We start from the raw sequence: 13,397 nt of genomic DNA, 5'->3' as shown, positions 1-13,397 counted from the left end.
TAGCAATTTGATTTTTACAGACAGTATGGTCTTGTGTGTGCTGTGGGGTTCACTAGCTCGTGTTTCAGACAGTTTCATTCGTAAATCATGCGAGTCACCAATCAACAGTTCAATGCAAGTCTCCCTATCCGGAGTTTGGTTTCTACTCGTGACCAACAAGCAAACACAAAGAGCCAATTTCAAGATTGTACAATAGGAATTTAGGGAGTCAATATCATGAAGTTTCAAACGGCTCAAACAGATGGGACGTACACTGATCATTTTCATTATGCACTTGTCAGAATTTTTAGCTGACATTCTTCAACACCTTACATCTCCATCTTTTAGCCTCGGGATAGGATTTCATCCCTTTTTGGCTCCCCCACACCTTACATCTCCTGTTTTTTTTTTTTCACAACATTGTGTTTCTCCTTTTTTTAGTGCATAATTTTCTCAAGTGTACTCCCTAGGTTTTGTGTATATGGGATTTGTGTTTATTTGACTTAGGGATAACGCTTGAGGCGTTATGCACAATTGGGACGAAAGGTTACTCCGGTGAGCTCAAGTGATCTACTCTCTTTCATGTCACCGGTCGGTCACGAATGTCAACAAAAATTCGTTCAAGTTCGACTCGCATCTCATGTTATTTCAGTTCCTCCCACAGATTCTTAAACTCGACTATCGTGTACACTACTAATAATACCCACAATGTACGCATATAAAATAAACATTTCATTTTACTGGGGTATTCATAACGTGTGATACGACTAAGTAACATGCAGTTCATTCATCCCACAATCATCATCGGCTACCAATTTACTAATGTCACCATCACTGCTACTCATTCAAGACACAGACGAATGCAAACAACGAAGAAGACGTATAACGACCCCCTCATACTAGACGTGTGCAATGTCCCCATTGCACAGAAGACTAAAACATAGACGTGAAAACACAAATGCAGACTAATAAACATGAAAGCGAATAAACATGCTAGACGGAAACAACGAAAAGAAAGAAAAAAAAACAGGAGAAAGCTAAAAGGAAAAAATAAATGTGCAAACGAGGGGAAACAGTAAACTCCCCTGATCAAGTGTCATCCTCATCGTGCTCCGGCGGTGGCACTCCTGCGGCCTCCCCATGTTGAGAATAATCATACTGGAACTGGAATGGGGGAGGAGGTATCGGAGTCGGTGGAATGGTCGACGGGTCAACGCCCCCGTGCACAAGCATCGAGCGCATCATGTAGTCCAGGTGAGACAAATGGTCTGCGACGTACGAATTGAACTGGCCCTGATGAGCTTGGAAGGCTAGATTTTCATCCATTTTATCATTCGTCGTTCGCCTGCGGGGTTGTGGTGGGCGGCGGCGTGGAGCGGCGGCGCTGGAGCCACCTAAATTTTCCTCCTCAGTGGGGAAGTCAATCTGTCGCTTGGCATACTTTCGCTTATCGTCTTCGATGGAAATCGGCTTCATGGGTTGAATCCACTCCTCGTCGTCCCGGAATCGAACTCCCGCACGGGCACACAACTCGGAGATAATTGTCGGGAAGAATAGACCGACGTGACTATTGCGAGCACACAACATGATTTGAGAGTGGATAAGTGTGCCCACATTCACGTTGTAGCCGTGATTTAACGCAAAAAGGAGAATCGCTCGTTCCTTTTGGACCTCGTTCTTATGCGAGACCGGCATCATCCGTCGGGCCACAAATAAGTACCACATGGCAGCGTCAACGGTCAAGAATTTCTCGTCGAAACAGCTCGGCGGTCCGCCCACTGGTTTCCACATGGCACCCGCACCCGGATGGCATAGCGCGGTGATAATCAAGTCATAGTTCGGGTCAGCAGCTAAAGCCTCAAAACGAGAGTTGTCGACCTCCGCCGTTTCCAACAGTGCATTGATAGTTGCCGAGTCACACGGGACATGTACACCCCGAACAAACACCGTCCCATTTCTCCCCTCCATAGCATTTGCGTAAAATTCACGCACCACCGAAACTACCGCCGCCTTAGGTTGATTGGAAAAAGTTTCCCATCCGCGCCGTTCCAATTCTATCCGAGTTCCTAGGTGCCGATCGGCAGATTCTTTTCGGAATCCCCTCTCTACTATCGGATTTCTATTCATCTTGGCATGCTCATACCTAGCCCGAGCTTCTTCATTAACAAAGCGATGCCTATCAAAAGTCGAAGAAGAGGAAGAAGCGGAAGTACCTCTTTGTTTCTTCTTTGGAGCCATAGTAGTGGATGAGAGAGATTTGGGGGAATCGGAGAAGATGACGCTTGAATTCCGAAGGATGAGCTTGCCCACGATGCTTGAGTCTTGATGGTAGGAGAGATTGCCTGCAAAAATTTGAGAGTAGAGTGGAAGAGGGTTAGGGATTTGGGGAGAAATTGGGGAAGATGTGCGCGCAGAATGAAGAAAAAGAAAGGAAATCGCGCATATAAAGCAATCGCGCTCGAGCGGTAAAAAGTTACCGCTCGAGCGCCAACCTCTCTGGACGTAAAAGTCAGAGGTAAGCGGGCGCGCTCGAGCGGTAGGAAATCACCGCCCGAGCGCCAACTTTTTGTAAGCCAAGGGAAGTTTCGCGCTCGAGTGGTAAAAAAATACCGCCCGAGCGCCAACTTTCTGCCCAGAATCGAGAAAATCAATTTTTTTTTTTGAAACAAAATTGAAGAACAAAAACGAGATTAACAATAAATAAGAATAAAGATGACAATAATCGAAATTGAATTAAATGCAAGATAAGGGGAAAAAAAAGTTCTCAATTTATAGTCGAGAGCTTGGCTGTCGGTCTGTCTCAGTTCGGATTCTCTTGGAACCGTGTGATTCCAAGTTGTGGCTCAAGTGTGCCACCCATGTAGTGCTTTAGGCGCTGGGCATTGACCGTAAATGTCCCATTTTTTCCATCTTTCAATTCCACAGCTGCCGATGGATAAACTTTCGAGATCACGAATGGACCGGAGCATCGCGACTTCAATTTACCGGGAAACAAGCGCAACCGGGAGTTGTAGAGCAGAACACTTTCACCCTCCTTAAATTCTCTCTCGATGATTCTTTTGTCATGAGCCTTTTTGGTTTTCTCCTTGTAAGACAGTGCAAGATCATAAGCCAAATTGCGGAACTCCTCCAATTGGTCCAATTGAAGCAAACGCTGTTCACCTGCATCATTAAAATTAAAGTTCAGCGCTTTTGTTGCCCAATATGCCCGATGCTCCAACTCGACAGGTAAATGACATGCTTTACCAAATAACAACCTATACGGTGTAGTGCCTATAGGTGTTTTAAAAGCAGTCCTATATGCCCATAGAGCATCATCTAACCTCACCGACCAGTCTTTCCTACTGACGCCTACCACTTTCTCCAGAATTCTCTTTATCTCTCGGTTCGACACTTCCACTTGACCACTCGTCTGGGGGTGATAAGGGGTAGAGATCTTATGTGTGACACCATATTTGCTTAAAAGTTTTTCAAAGAGTTTGTTGCAAAAATGAGTGCCACCATCACTAATGATTGCTCGTGGTGTTCCAAAGCGGTTAAAAATGTTTTTCTTCAAAAATTTTAGAACCACTTGAGCATCATTAGTGGCGTATGCTTCCGCCTCTACCCACTTAGACACATAATCCACCGCCACCAAAATGTATTTTTTTGTGAAAGAACTGGGAAACGGTCCCATGAAATCTATTCCCCACACATCAAAAACCTCACACTCAATGATATTGTTTAAAGGCATTTCGTGACGGTTAGAGATGTTACATGTCCGTTGGCATTTATCACATGCTGGCACATAAGAACGAGCATCTTTAAAGAGGGTTGGCCAATAAAAACCACATTCGAATACCTTAGATACCGTCCTCGTTGGTCCAAAGTGACCACCTACCTCACGGTCATGGCAATGAGTAAGAATCGATCTCATCTCTTCCTCCGTCACACATCTCCGAATCATAGAATCTGCACAAATCTTAAACAAGAAAGGTTCCTCCCAAAAATAATATTTCACGTCCGAAAAGAATTTCTTTCTTTGGTGGAATGTTAGATTTGGGGGAGGTGAGCCTGTAACAAGAAAATTCGCAAGATTTGCATACCATGGACAATTTTTTACCTCAAACAACTGCTCATCCGAAACCAATCATTAATCGCATCAGTCACACAATCATTACTGATAAATCCTAATCTAGACAAATGATCTGCAACCACATTCTCAACACCCTTCTTATCTTTTATTTCCACATCAAATTCTTGCAATAATAAAATCCACCGAAGTAAGCGTGGCTTTGCATCTTTCTTTGCAAGTAAATATTTAAGGGCAGAGTGATCAGTAAACACAATTACTTTCGACAAAACAAGATAAGCATGAAACTTGTCAAGTGCAAACACTACGGCAAGTAACTCTTTTTCGGTGGTGGCATAATTCAATTGTGCTTCATCTAGAGTCCTACTTGCATAGTATATGGTGTGAAATATCTTGTTTTGTCTTTGTCCGAGGACAGCACCTACCGCAGTATCGCTAGCATCGCACATGATCTCGAAGGGTAGATCCCAATCCGGTGCCACCAAGACAGGAGCCGTCACTAAGCGCTCTTTCAACTTCTCGTATGCCTGCAAACAATCAGAATCGAAATCAAAAGGCACATCTTTCATGAGTAAAGAAGATAAAGGTTTTGCAATTTTAGAAAAATCTTTGATGAAACGTCGGTAAAAACCGGTGTGGCCTAGAAAACTTCTAACTCCCTTTATGGACGCCGGAGGTGGTAAGTTCTTGATAACTTCAACTTTCGCCTTATCCACCTCTATTCCGTGCCCCGAAACCTTGTGCCCTAGGACAATTCCCTCTTGCACCATAAAGTGGCATTTTTCCCAATTAAGCACCAAGTTTGTCTCCTCACATCTCCTCAACACTACCTGCAAGTTCTGCAAACAATCATTAAAAGACGAGCCAAAAATCGAGAAGTCATCCATAAATATCTCAAGAAAAGTTTCAATCATATCATGGAATATAGCAGTCATGCATCGCTGAAAAGTGGCAGGGGCATTACACAAACCAAATGGCATTCGTCTAAAAGCAAAAGTGCCATAAGGACAAGTGAAAGTGGTTTTCTCTTGGTCCTCGGGCGCAATCATGATTTGGTTATACCCAGAATACCCATCTAAAAAACAATAGAACTCATGACCCGCTAACCTCTCAAGCATTTGATCAATAAAGGGAAGGGGAAAGTGGTCTTTACGGGTAGCATCATTCAATTTCCTATAATCAATGCACACACGCCATCCCGTAACAGTCCTAGTGGGTATTAATTCATTATTTTCATTTGTGATAACAGTAATCCCACCTTTCTTTGGCACACACTGAACAGGACTTACCCATGCACTATCAGATATAGGATAGATAATACCTGCGTCGAGAAGCTTAATTGTTTCAGCCTTTACTACCTCTTGCATCTTTGGATTTAATCGTCTTTGAGGTTGCACAAGAGGTGAGTACTTCTCTTCCATCAAGATCTTGTGCATGCAGACGGATGGATTTATTCCTTTGATATCTACCACCTTCCACGCAAATGCACCCTTGTGCGCTTTCAAAACTTCCAACAGCTTGTCCTCCATCACATCTGTCAAAGAAGCAGAAATAATGACAGGTAAAGTGTTATTCTCACCTAAGTATACGTACTTGAGGTGTGGAGGCAACGGCTTTAAATCAAGCGTTGGTGGATCCTCGATGCTTGACCTTTGAGGGGTCAAATCTCTTCGTTCTCCTAGATCCTCCAATCGCATCCTCATTGGCCTTCTCCATGGTTGGTTGGCATTAAAGTGTGCCACAATTTCAGCTCTTTCTTCGTCTAACTCCTTTTCCCCCAATTCAGTATTGATAGTGGCCTCCAAAGGGTCCCTAAGAGCATCCTGCACATAGTTGGATACAAGAGAGTCAAAAGCATCAATTCTAAAACAACTATCAGAATGCAGTGTGTGCTTAAGTGCATTAAAAACATCAAATGTAATCTCTTCTTCGCCCACTCTCAATCTCAACTTTCCCTCTTGCACATCAATAAGTGCCTTTCCAGTCGCAAGGAATGGTCTCCCCAAAATGAGAGGCATCTCGGTATCCTCCTCCATGTCGAGCACCACGAAATCGGCAGGAAAAATGAATTTGTCCACCTTCACTAGCACATCCTCAACCACTCCGCGGGGGTACTTGACAGATCTGTCAGCCAGTTGCAAGGACATCCTCGTCGGCTTAGGCTCTCCCAACCCAAGTTTCCTAAACACAGAAAATGGCATCAGATTAATACTTGCACCAAGATCACATATTGCTTTATGAAAAACAACATCACCAATCATGCAAGGAATAGAGAAACTCCCTGGGTCTTTTAGCTTAGGTGGGATTTTGTTTTGCACCAAAGCGGAGCAATTTTCAGTTAAGTTGACTGTCATATGATCCTCCAACTTCCTCTTATTTGCTAAGATATCCTTCAAAAATTTAGCATAACTAGGCATTTGCATTAGAGCATCGGCAAAGGGAATATTGATATGCAACTTTTTAAACACCTCGAGAAACTTACCAAATTGTGCATCTAGTTTTGCTTTTTTCAATGCAGCAGGAAAAGGAGGAGGTATAACAATTTTTGGTTGTGTAGTGGGTGTTAGTGTAGGGTTAGAAGACTTACCTTTAGATGTCGCATCTTGTTCATCCGGCACTTGGCTTTTCTCTTTTTCCCTAGGCTCCAAAACTTTTCCGCTCTTCAACTCAATGGCCTTCACTTGCTCTTTTGGATTAGTCTCGGTATTACTTGGCAAGGTGCCCGGCTCTCTACTTGCTATCATTTTGGCCAACTGTCCAATTTGATTCTCAAGTCCCTTAATCGACGCATCCTGATTTTGAAGTCTAGTTTCAGTGGATGAAATAAACTTAGACATCATTTGCTCCAAGTTGGACTTTTCTTCTCTAGGAGGATCGGATCTGTACATCGGTTGTTTGCCATATTGTTGTCCTCCTTGCGGTCTAGTTTGACTGTTTTGACCGTCCCACGAGAAGTTGGGATGTTGCCTCCACCCAGGATTGTATGTGTTCGAATAAGGGTCATTCCTTGGGCGGTTTTGGACTCCCACTTGATTCACCGGTGCCTCATTTTGCACATAGAAGGGATTTCCATCTTGACAGTCTTTCACATAGTGCTCTCCTCCACACTTTTCACAGAATATCTCTTGAAGACGCATAGCCGTGCCACCCACATTCAAGCCGTCTATTTTCCTGTTTAAAGCGTCAAGTTGTGCAGTAATAACAGAAAAATCAATTACATGGTGAACTCCGGCACTTCTCCGCTGGTTGTTCCTGTCAGATTGAGGATGATAGCTGCTAGCAGCCATCTCCTCCAACAACTCATATCCTTCTTCCGCAGTCTTCCTCAATAGATTTCCACAAGCAGCAGCATCTATCATAGTACGATTAGGAGTAAGTAAGCCATAATAGAAGGTTTGAACGACTAACCCAAGTGGCAACTCGTGATGTGGGCATCTTCGTAATAGATCTTTGAAACGCTCACACGCCTCATATAGTGACTCTTGATCGAACTGAGCAAATGTTGTGATGTCTGCCCGCAGATTCATGGTCTTCGATGGAGGGAAGTATTTGATGAGAAACGCCTTCGCCATGTCCTCCCATGTAGCGATCGAACCTACAGGTAAACAATTCAACCAAGCTTTAGCTTTATCACGCAAAGAGAAAGGAAATAGACGCAGTCTAACAGCATCATCAGAAACTCCATTAAATTTAAAAGTATCGCAAATCTCAAGAAAATCCGCGATGTGTGTGTTTGGATCGTCCACAGCAGTTCCACCAAATTGGACGGTGTTCTGAATCATCTGGATAATGGCTAATTTGATTTCGAATTGGTTTGCCCGCACAATCGGCCTCACAATGCTGGGGCGTGCACCATCCAAAGAAGGCTGGGCATACTCTAACATGGGTATGCGGCGTGGCATCTCAATTCGTCTCTCGTTTTGGCGCTCCGCCTCCTGCTCTTGTTCGTGCCTCTCCATCAGTTCCTTAAGTCTTTGCTGTTGTCTTCGCCTGCGGAAAGTCCTTTCAATTTCAGGGTCACACTCAAGCTCCAAGTCAAGTGACTTTGGCATGCACCGGAAGAGATATCTGAATTAAAATATGGAGTGTTAGTTCAATAAAAATAAAATACACTAAAGAAAATAACTAAAAATATAATTGTAGATTAACAGTCCCCGGCAACGGCGCCAAAAACTTGATCGAGCAAAACTTGCACAGTGAAATCCCCAATAAAATATTATTTTGTATGCTCAAAAATTGATCGCAAGTGCACGATGTCAAGTTATAATATAGTGTACGTGAGTACGAGTATCGCTCCGCTGAAGACTGTGTTTAACAATTATTATTTTCAGTTATTTAACATTTAGCAACGAAAATTGATTTGTGTGATTATTCCTACTGTACTCAATTAAATATGCAATTAAAATGACTCAACAAGTGATGAATGAGAATTTATATCTAAAATGATTGAATTAAACTCAATGAGAAATGGATTTGTTGGGAATCTCGGTTCACCTACCCCTCGTTAATCAATTAATTCGTTCGATCGTGATCTACGCTTCCGAAAGGATTTCCTAATCTATTGAACACACTCTCTCGAGCTATGCCAAACTAATTCCACTCAATGAAGTAATTAAATATCTTTAATTATTTATCAAGAATGAATCGCATTTCGATTGATGAAATCCCCTAGTTTTCGACCCTAAGGACTATGACTATCGGCACGTATCCAATTTAATATATCTATGTAAATTGTAGATCCGCGAATTCTACTACTCGATCCTATCACTCGTTATTCTCTCGAACTCACTCGTGATATAAAAACGTCGTTAAAGTTAGCTATTCTTTAATGACACGATAAAACTGTAGTAAAATCAAGAATAACGCACAATCAACATATAAATTAATTCGATTCAACGTTCGGGGTAGGATCCCCTTTAATCCCAACAAATATGAAAGTTTAGCTACTAGAATTCATAATTAAAATAAGCAAAACAATATTTAAATAAAGGAAAATAAACTAGAAATACGAGACGTGACGAAATCTGCGAAGAATGATGCCCGGAAACCGTCGAATCTTCAATCCAAGTGCAAAAACTCTCCAAAACTCCTTATGGTCCTTCAATAATCTCTGAATAATGCCCAAAAGTCGACCAATCCTCTTTCCATCCCAGCCACCTCCCAAATTAAGGTAAGAAATCGCGCACAATAATCTTCCAAAAATAGGCGGCGCTCGGGCGGTAGAAAAGTACCGCTCGAGCGCCACACTCTCTGTAACTTACCTCGGCTGGTGCGGCATTCGCGCTCGGGCGGTAGAAAAGCACCGCCCGAGCGCCAACTTCCTGTCTTGGCACTTCAACTTCTCGCGCTCGAGCGGTATAAAAGTACCGCTCGGGCGCCAGCTTTCTGTAAGGTCATCTTCGGAGGCATTGTCTCGCGCTCGGGCGGTAGAAAAGTACCGCCCGAGCGCCAACTTTCTGTCTTGGTCCTTCAGTTATTCACTTCTCGCGCCCGGACGGTAGAAATGTACCGCTCGGGCGCCTCTTGTTCTGTCCAAATTCTTGAGTCTTCCACCTTTCGCTCTGATTTTCGTTCTCCGACCATTTTTCTGCAGATTCATCACACACAAGTGAGACATGATAAAATGCAATTAATTACTATAAAATGAACAAAATGTAAATGAAATGCATGCATGCACAATGTAAACACAACTAAAACTAATGCAACAAACACGTAAAAACACCACCTATCACAGATCGACTTCTATTCTCAGTAGAACGCTTAAAGGTTATACCTTATTTCAACCTCATAGTAGTATTAGCCTAAAATCCTTGAATCGAATCTTTATCTTACAGCACTAAACTTACGTAACTTATTATTTACAAGTGCATCCCGGATGTGAAATTGTTGTAAATCTTAAACCTCGAATAACGTTAATCCATAAAACTCAATTATACAACGTCGACCTTCTACCTTAATAATAACACTTCTAGCATCAATTACTTGCTCAAACTATCCTCTTCCCAATTACAATCTAGTTGAGGCCAAGGACTCTGAACTTCCTCATTGGAACGAGTGTCGCATTCTTATGTATCCTTAATGCTTACTTAATTATAGCATATAAACTTAATAAGTTAGCCCAAGGTAGAATTAGACTAACTTTAATAAATCAATTTCACTTATAACCCATAGAACTCTAGAATCCCCATATCAAAATTTTAGATTCCTTACTTGATAAAAATCTTCATATTCATCAATTGATAACTTATATTGAACACAACTAATTCCCTTTTGTTTTTATTTCACTCAAAATGTCCGTATGAACAAATATCCCATAAATTATAAATTCAAATTTACCTAATCTAAATAGCTTTGAATAAAATAATTCCAATACACATATCCGTTTAGTCCCAAGTTTGTTAATGATTTCCAAAATTTCTCAAGACAAAGTGTCCACCTCACCTCTTACGTGCGTCAACCAATTAAAGTAACCATCATCGTACCCAACTTTCTTAAAAATTTTAAATTCTCACAAGGTATAATCTTAACTGTTAAGATCATTACTACAACTTGTGACACGTCAAACTTATGTTCCCAAAATTTTACTAACTCAATGTTTATCCTTATAACTTAACTAACCGATCAAATTTACCTTAAATCGTCATCACTTTAAATTCTTAATTTGCCACAACATTATTTCACTAACGCTTAAATTTTCACGCCTAAGATTGATAAATCCTACAATGTCCTTGGTTACCATTCATTATAACATTATAACTCAAACATCTAAATATTCTATATTTCCTTTTAGCCTAAATAACCGAAAATTCCTACCATTTAAATCATTCAATTCTCACTTACTACTAAATAAGTTCTCAAATTTCTTAAAATAGTAAAATTAATTCTTACTTTCCTCGAATATCGTCCAATTTTTCCCTAAATCTCGAAAATTCCACAATTACCCATGAGTACTCAGTATTCCCAATTTCATTTTATAGATTTCCCGTATCATAAAGTTCAATAATCTTAAGTTTATTAAACCCATAATTAGTTCCCATAATACGTCTTACATTTCTAGAAATACTTACAATCCCAAGTGTTTCTCAAAAGCTCGCAATCACATCCTTAAAATTTTGAAACTTGCAATCTGGCCCTCACAGTTCTCCAAACTTACATTTTGGCCCTACAACTCTTCGAAATTTGCATCATTGTCCCCATAAAGTTTTCCATCTTTACCTCATTAAACTTTTAGATTCTCGAACTCGAAATTTAATCCCAAAATTTGGTAAATTCGAAAATAGTCCCTTAGAATTTTATTTTGGAACTTAGGTTCTCCAATCATTGGTTATTACAATTAGGTCCTTAAAATTCTCAATTCCTGCAATTCAATCATAAAATCCAACTATGTAGAGCATGCATCCTAAATAAATTCTCATAATTAATCTTACATTTCCATAGATACTTAAAATCCTCAAATTGTACATTTATAATCCTAAAGATTGTCGTAGTCTTCGAATTGCTATTGCTTATATGAAATCCTCATAAAGTTACTCGACTAGACCAAGAACCATCAATAATTTCTTAGAAATTCTACAAGTCTAAAAAACATTCATAATTTTCAAGATTAACTTATAATCCATAAGGAGGACATCAGCACTACTGACCTAAAAATAATATAGTCAAATCATTTTCAACCTCTCCTAAAGTCCAATATTCGAATTCTTAGACATGTCCAATTCCAAACATACCCAACATGCATAATTTGATATTTTCTTTAAATTTAAACAAATACTGCATAACCAAAATCTGAACGTAAAAGATTTCATGAAAACCTGCTGTTAAAATATTTCATGCTTTAAATAAAATGCGTAAATGTAAAACTTACAGACCGAAGACGTGACTTCGTGAGCTTCTCGTGGTCAGTAGTAGTACAACCCTATACAGAATCATTGCTCTGATACCAACTGTAAAGGCCCGAAAATCCTTACTTAAAAAAATTGCGGAAAATTTAAAAATTTTCTTTTAAATAATTAAAAGTCTCATTCATAGACAAACTGACAAAAATGTTAAATGATTAAAATAGCAGCGGAAGTAAATATTTGCAAAGTAACAATTTAAAATAATTCAACAAGGGGAAAATGTTTGATCATAAAAATAAAATTTGCAAATGCTGAAACTGAGGTCCTCGGGTGCCACTACTGCCGACCCAAGCTAGCTCACTGGTCCCCGCCCTCGGTCCCAACATCATCAGTACCTACAACAATCAAGTCTAGTGAGTCTAAAGACTCAACATGCATATATCGTAAATAGCAAGTAAATACTATAATAAAATTTGCATGAGGTAAAATATCATGTCCTGAGCAATTATAATACGTGCATAACTGAACTGAAAATCATAGTAAAAATGTTTGCTCCTTGGAGCCCTGTACTGAAATAGCATGTAATAATTTTCTGGTGAGATTATGGTCTATGCATGTGGTCCCTGAACTGAACTGAACTGAGCTGACCGATACTGGGGACCGGACCGATACTGGGGATCGGATTTACGTCTGATCAGACTACTGCCACAGTACTGGGTGAAACAACTGAACTGACCGGTAACTGGTGACCGGGCCGATACTGGGAACCGGACTTAAGCATGATAGTAAAGTGACCACAAGCAATATCGCATAGATCTCAAAATGAATATTTTTGCACGTAATATAATTAATCAACATAATTAAATATGAACAATTTCGATCTTCTTGCATTAAAACCATGTGCTTGCGATATTTAAAAATACCTATATGACTTGATTGAAGAGTGAAAGAAGATATAAACATGCATTGGTTTGTTTTGACTGAAAACAAACAAAATAACGACGCGGCGCGGCGGAGACGGAGTGCTCTTCACTTCCTCACTTAAATTCCTTTAAATTAAGCATGCACCATAATTATTATAATAGCATAAAAAAAATCGTAAACGTGATGCATGAACATTTAAAAATATTATGATTCGTGCTCAAGGCGCTGCTAGGACCAAAATCTTACCCCGGGTGCAAAATGACCATTTTGCCCCTGGAAACCCAAAATTTATCGTTTCAACCCTAGACCTCTAAAATTGACCCGAAGCTTACCAAACTCCTTAAAATATCCCAAAATATTTTTAAAAGTATTCCTAGAGTAATTTCGAACAAATTTCATAACTTAACCGAATTGTTTTAAAACCTAGACCGGGGTCCCGATTTTAACCCGAATCGAACCAAAAAAATTTAACTAAAATTTTCCCATTTTTTTTTTACCATAATTTACAAACATTATAATACTCCTAAACCAATGTCATTAGGCCCCTAACTCACGGCCAAAATCCTAGAACAAGCCAAACTCTC

At 40.2% G+C, this 13,397-nt stretch overlaps 1 non-coding gene across 1 annotated transcript; it reads left to right on the top strand.

Moving 5' to 3' along the window:
- Positions 1–7,468: 7,468 nt before the first annotated feature.
- LOC140813384 (small nucleolar RNA R71) lies at positions 7,469–7,574 on the top strand. Its single transcript, XR_012113919.1, has one exon. It is a non-coding gene; the product is annotated as a small nucleolar RNA R71 (small nucleolar RNA).
- Positions 7,575–13,397: the final 5,823 nt, after the last annotated feature.

Source organism: Primulina eburnea, chromosome 14 (assembly GCF_022965805.1).
Source record: "Primulina eburnea isolate SZY01 chromosome 14, ASM2296580v1, whole genome shotgun sequence".
NCBI lineage: Eukaryota > Viridiplantae > Streptophyta > Magnoliopsida > Lamiales > Gesneriaceae > Primulina > Primulina eburnea.
The sequence above is the reverse complement of the archived record's forward strand: the minus strand, read 5'-3'. Positions and strand labels throughout refer to the sequence as shown.